The sequence below is a fragment of the Lucilia sericata genome, unplaced genomic scaffold (assembly GCF_015586225.1).
Source record: "Lucilia sericata isolate MDLA Ls3-8-SP2 unplaced genomic scaffold, ASM1558622v1 Contig000693F_arrow, whole genome shotgun sequence".
Lineage (NCBI taxonomy): Eukaryota > Metazoa > Arthropoda > Insecta > Diptera > Calliphoridae > Lucilia > Lucilia sericata.
In genome coordinates, this window is record NW_023994696.1 from 203607 (window position 1) to 211001 (window position 7395).

Here is a 7395-nt window from a genome sequence, read left to right on the forward strand (position 1 = left end):
AATTAATTTTTTGCTTAAAAAATATAAATTTACATGTTTTTAATTTTTAAAAATTCATTAAAAATATCCTGTCCTTTTTCATTCTTTTCGCAATACACATTATTTAATTAACTACTGACATAAATTGTACATGTGAATATACAGACATACTTACATATACACACACATACACACATCTGAATATTTATTTTTCAAATAACCGAAAGTAATTAAAATAAAAATATTTATTATATCCTGAAAATTGTTTTCAATAGTAATAGTCATATTAAACAATTTGCCAAATAATAACCTACAAGAACGACAAAAAGCATTAACAATTACAAACAAATAAAAAAAAAGTTGAAAATAATAATAAAATTTTTTAAAAATGTAAATTGCCAATATTACAATTATAAAATACTAAAGGAATGTTGGCAGGAATAAATGGAATGACAAACAAGTTTTAAATTGCTCATAAAAATGTTAAAGTCTATTAAAACACCCCAACAGCTCCCTGTGACCACAAATTATTTGTGGGCAAAAAAAAAAAAAAGAATTTAAAATTTAAAAGAAAACAAAGTACTATATGAAAAAGTAAATAATAAAGTTAAGGAATCTAAAGGAAGTCAGCCTGTCTATGATACTTTTGCCTTAGATAGAAATATTCACTGACATAGAATTGTTATTATTGAAACCCTCTTGATTAGGCAATAATAAATGTTGTTAACAAACAACAACAGCTACTACAACATCAACCACAATACAATAGCAAGAGTATTTTATAAAAATTGTTTCAACAAAATACAACAATTATTTGTAAACGACTACAAGTATCTATGATGTCAATTTACTACATGAAACATGTTCCTGTGTTCAACATAAAAATACAACAACAAAAAAGGACAAAATTTTTAAAAGTACTTTTATCTATCTACTGTTATTGTTTTTTCAATATATTTGTAGTAGTTGTTGTTATTTTAGTAATTGTTGTTATTGCTACAAAAGTTATCACGTTGACAATTTAACATCCCATTCATATACATACATGTGTGAGGTTGTGCAAAAAAAAAATAGAAAAACCACCCTTAATAAAAAAAAGAAATTGGAAAAAAATACACCAGAGTCAACCTAAAGGCAATTACAATATTTTGAATAAAAATTTTCAAATCAGATGAAACCAAAACTAATTCACATAAATGAAAACACAAAATCTAGATAAAAGTTTTTGTTTTTGTTATTTTTTTTTCTGGCGGTGCAAGACGACCATGACAAAATGCTACTTACCACTCATCGTATTTTATAGAAATGAAAAGATGAGACCATAAAATGAACAATACATAGTTTATGCAAACAAATTTTTCGTTTACTTTAGGTAATTTGTCAAAAAAGAAAAGCAATAGGGGAGATTTTTTATTGAAATTGATAATTTATTTATTTATTCGAATATTCTGCTCCTGGGCAACTAGTCCGAGAGTTTATTGACTAGTATATGGGCTAGACTATTGACTAATCTATGGACTAGAGTATTCACTAGTATATATGTATGTAGTATACTAGACTATTGACTAGATGTCGAAGTGACGTGAACACCTGCCGTATTGGCCGTCGTTTTCATCCACAGGTTAAGCTACTCCACCGCCTCTTTGTGTATGTTACACGCAGGTGACAATTTGTATACAAAAGTACTCGATCTATCTAATCTCTGACCATTGCTGCGCCGTTTCTTAGCTTCCGATATGCAAAAAACACCACTTACGTTTACATGCACACAGATGGGATGATCTCTGTTGAATTGGCAACAGTATCTAAAGACATATTTGGTAGACCGAAACACGAATCCATCAAATAAGCCGAGGACTTTGTTCGTACTTACAGAGAACATACTGTGGTAAATCTGATACATCTGAACAGATTTTCCCTGAATATACCTGGGCAAGGAAGGAAAATTCAATAGCATCAATTGTATAAAATACCCTTCATACATCACCATTCAACCCAGCACACTTCTCATTTATTCAACACACCCATGAAGAACAACGACGAGTAAGATCCGTATACCCCGACATTCATCCTGTAACATATACACTTAACACCAACTCATTTCCAACGCCTAGTCCCACAGCCACTCCTCCGAACTTATCCAGAATTATATAGATATTTCACCGTGCATCAGTCTTTTAATCGACACTCTCTTCCCGCCCCCACGTACACCCCAAAGGGACCTCTTCAATAACCGGGACCAGACAAAGTCCGAAACTCTGCCCTGCGGGCTACCGGTTCCCGTGGTACCAGATTATGTAGTTCCCTGGTTCGACCTCATTCCAAGGAAAGACCAGTTTATAGTTCCAGCAGACAAGAGGTCATCGGGATTGCAATCACACCAAGATGGGGTTTCTCATTAAGGTAACATGCTCCTGGAGGGAACTAGACTATTGACAAGTCTATGAACTAGACTATTGCCTAGTCTATGAACAAGACTTTTAACTAGTCTATGGACTAAGCTAGTTTATGGACTAGACTAAAATCTAATCCATAAAAAGTCAATGTATTTTATTGTGTAGTTCATTGACTAATATATTGTGTAGTACATGGATTAAGTTATATAGCTATTGTCTAGTTTAATGACTAGTAATTATTTAGTCTGTAAAGTAAATAATTGAATGTACTAAATTATTGAATAATCGATGAACTAAACTATCGACTAATTTATGGATAATACTATTAACTAGTCTATGGAATAGTTTACTGCCTAGTCTATTCTCTAGTCTATTGAACATTTTCTAGTCTATGAATATATAAGTCTATGGACTAATCTATGGACTACACCGTTAACTAATACTTATTCAAACATTATGTGAAGAGATTTTTAAGTTTCAGTTATAAAAATTCGCCATAAATTTTTAAAATTAGTAATCACTACTTAATACAAAACTATTTTGATTACTATTCCCCCAATATTGTCCAGTGTAGGGCGCTCTAAATCTCTATTTTAACTTAAAAAAAACTACACAATTTTTCTCTCGTCGTTTTTTATATCCAAAAAAATCACAGATATGATAGCTAAAAACATACATACATACTTGCACACTATCCTACTCCTTTTCCTATATAATCAACTAAAACACACTGAAATATACTCCCCAGGAAAATGTACAGAAATACATAGATAAAAAAAAGGGAAAATGCAAACAATAAAAAAAAGAAGAAAACAAAAGGAATTTATTCCAGTTTTTTTTTTAGTTTGAACACAAAAGAATGCAATTACTGTTTAGGTGACGTGACGCGACGAAGAAAAATTGCAATTATGACCCACAAAAGTCAAACCGGAACTTGGAAAAAAATACACACTCACACACTCATTTGTGTAAAATAAAGTTAAAGCGTGAATACAAATATTTACAAACACTGACAAACACTTGCCGGCAAGTATGCTTTAACATCAACTCAACTTGAGTAGAAGCAAATCGACTCAATAGTTGGTAGATTTTTCCATAATTTTCGCTATTGCTGCTGTCTTTTGTACTACTCAAAAACAAAACGGTTCGCTGATGGCATTTTTTTGAAAGAAAAAAGAGGGAGGGAAACTGTTTTTTTTTTGCAAAGGGAGTTCTAAGAATAGGTACAACAAAAGGGTTTATGAATCTCGTGTTGTTTTTGTCTAGTAACATGAAATTAAGCATTTAGAGGCTATAGTAAATGAGAACCTTTAAAATGGAACTTTTTATAAGTAGTTAGTTAGTTAGTAGTTAGTTAGTTAGTTAGTTAGTTAGTTAGTTAGTTAGTTGTTAGTTAGTTAGTTTAGTAGTTAGTTAGTTAGTTAGTTAGTTAGTTAGTTAGTTAGTTAGTTAGTTAGTTAGTTAGTTAGTTAGTTAGTTAGTTAGTTAGTTAGTTAGTTAGTTAGTTAGTTAGTTAGTTAGTTAGTTTCGTTAGTTAGTTAGTTAGTTAGATTAGTTAGTTAGTTAGTTAGTTAAGTTAGTTAGTTAGTTAGTTAGTTAGTTAGTTAGTTAGTTAGTTAGTTAGTTAGTTAGGTTAGTTAGTTAGTTAGTTAGTTAGTTAGTTAGTTAGTAGTTAGTTAGTTAGTTAGTTCGTTAGTTAGTTAGTTAGTTAGTAGTTAGTTAGTAGTTAGTTAGTAGTTAGTAGTAGTTAGTTAGTTAGTTAGTTAGTAGTTAGTTAGTTAGTTAGTTAGTTAGTTAGTTAGTAGTAGTTAGTGTTAGTTAGTTAGTAGTTAGTTAGTTAGTTAGTTAGTAGTTAGTTAGTTAGTTAGTTAGTAGTAGTTAGAGTTAGTAGTTAGTTAGTTAGTTAGTTAGTAGTTAGTTAGTTAGTTAGTAGTTAGTAGTTAGTTAGTAGTTAGTAGTTAGTTAGTTAGTTAGTAGTAGTTAGTTAGTTAGTTAGTTAGTTAGTTAGTTAGTTAGTTAGTTAGTAGTAGTAGTTAGTAGTTAGTTAGTAGTAGTTAGTTAGTTAGTTAGTTAGGTAGTTAGTTAGTTAGTTAGTTAGTAGTTAGTTAGTTAGTTAGTAGTTAGTTAGTTAGTTAGTTAGTTAGTTAGTTAGTGTTAGTTAGTTAGTTAGTAGTTAGTTAGTTAGTTAGTTAGTTAGTTAGTAGTAGTTCGTTACGTTCGTTCGTTCGTTCGTTCGTTTCGTTTCGTTCGTTCGTTCGTTCGTTCGTTGTTCTTTCGTTAGTTCGTTCTTTCGTTCGTTCGTTCGCTTCGTTCGTTGTGTTCGTTAGTTCTTCGTTCTAGTTAGGTCGGGGTCCGTCGTCGTAGGCTAGGTCGTTCTTAGTTTGAAAAGGGGGAGTATATACATCAAATCCAAAAAATACACCTAGGCCTCTATTCGGGCCTGTTGTGGCAACTTCTTCACCAGTGCCTTAGGTGGGAACCGAGGCAAGCGCCCTAATTGATTTAAAAATCTGCAAAAGGGAACTTTCTGCTTATTTTTCGCATAAAACCCACTTGATACATTGAGTAATTTTTTGCTGCCACACTGTGCAATATTTTGTATATTAGTGGCATTAATGCAGTTTTGCAATAGTTCGATTGTTTTTTATCTGCATGTTTATTTATACTTCCTTCTCAACTAATCCTTGTTTTTGGGGTGAGTCCTTTTTTATCAATGGCAAAACTGCTTTGTTAAGTGTCCATTTATTTTGTGAAAAAAGATAAACACATTCATTTTTAGCTATGGTATTTGCACAACTATGTATTCTTATATAAATTATGCTAGAACTGTTGCATAAATAGGCCGGCCAATAACAATAACAATATTTCCTTAAAACTTCAAAGGCATTGTAGTGATTGTGTGTGTAAATAAGTTTGCTGTATGTAGCAATAGTTTTTCATTTAGCAGTTATTGAATTAGTGCCACAAGGGGTTGTTCCCAGGGTCAAAGTTATTTTAGATGATAATCTTTTGACTTACTTCACCACTACTTCCAGCACGTGCAAGGAGTCATTGATTTTATTGTTTTTCAAGATATTAGTTTCATTGATGGTAATTTATACATAGAAAAAGATACTTATTTATAGATAGTTTTATTTATTGGTTTTACTTAAAGTGTTGAGTCATTTATGCTGGAGGGGGATTAGGAGAGTGAATGTAAAAGTTTTTTTTGCTTTAAGGGGAGATGATATGAATTTGTGAGTAAATTAGTAATTAACACAAAAGACTAACAATAAAAGTATTAGATAAGCGGTAATAAAACTAAAATAAGATGCTGTTTAAAGGAGTAATTACAACTTAGGAAAGGGGAGGGTGATACAAAGTACGTACTTAAGTTAAGGATACATAAATAGCCATAGAAAATGTTGTAAGTTTTACAAGAAAATTAAAACACATTTTCCTGATTCTAGCCAATTAATTTAATACATATTAACATTGATTAAAAATGTATCACTTTAGTATTGTTAAGAAATATTTTTTTTTTGAATTTGAATATTTTGTTTATGCCAAAAGATAACATAAAACCTATATTTTATGTTGTTGTTGTTGTTGTTGCTTTTTTCTCTAAATGTTGTTGTGTTACTTCTTGACTTTTACTATATTTATACTCGCATCAACATTAACTTTTAAAAACGACTTTTCCACGCTCTTTAATACAAAAGTGATGCCAATGACATTTGACAGTGATTTATTAGTTGAGAGAGACGCCAAAAAGTAAGCTACAATGCATCACTTTATTACACTTATACACAAACACATATCAAATCAAATACATACATATGTATATAACAACAACACAACAACATTCATTTACTCAACAACACTAAATAATATGGGTACGAGTACTGGCACTACTACACTATTTTTACAAGGATTCTTTATACTACACACATATACTTGGTTTCTAGTGTAATATAAAAGTAGGAAAGGGTGTTTGTGGGTTTGTTAGTGGTAGTTCATATGCATGAAATATTACTTACATACAAATATTCTTGTTTATATATATTACTACTCTTACTCTTACAAGTCTCATTCTCACTTTTTTTTCAACATTTTCACTTACATTTGCACTCACCCACAAAAAGCGCAAAAAAACGTACTAAATTCAAACTTTGGCTAATACATAAATAGTAGCTTGCTAACACTTACACCTACATATATTTCCATAAACTTACTTATATGTACATACATACATCCATATAACGTTTAAAAACATAAAATATATTTTTTTATAGAAAAACAAACACCAGCACTAACAACAATTTACCAGAAAAAAAAACACTTGCTATATAAAAAGTCATTGCAAAAAAAAACAACTTGCGAAATTTCGATCATTCATAGAAAAATATCACAAACATTATTTTAATGGTTTTTGACATAAGAAGGGCGTCATAGTGCCATTCTTTGGTTTTTTGATGTATATTTATGTGTGTGTATGTGTTAGTGTATATCTATGGGTTTGTTAGGTTATGTCTGATATCCATACACACACATACATACATATAGGTAAAAAAGGTAAAAAAGTTGCAAATAATTTTATTCTTTTTTCATACACATACACCGATTTTATGTGTGTCAAAGGCACAATGGGAAAGTAAAACAAAAAAAGTTTGTGGGATTTTTAGTTGAACTATTGGGAACATTTTTTGCACCTATAAGCAAAACCATACTTTATTGATTTAGTTTTATTTTCTGATCGTTTCATCATTTAAAAGGGCTTTAAAGTTTGAAAGGAAGAGTAAGTATAAATACACATACCAACGAAATGAAGGTTTGTAAAAGCTTTTGAAATCAATTCGACCGATTTTAATGTATTTTTAGAAACTGAATCTGATATCTGTTTTTCTCTATCACCTACAATTTTCTCGCAAAATGCCATTGAATATTTAGTTCATATATAACGGACATTTCATATAATATTAAAAAGATATTTACGTTTAAGGGTTAATTTCAATTTTCCATATCATCATAAATACGGGTC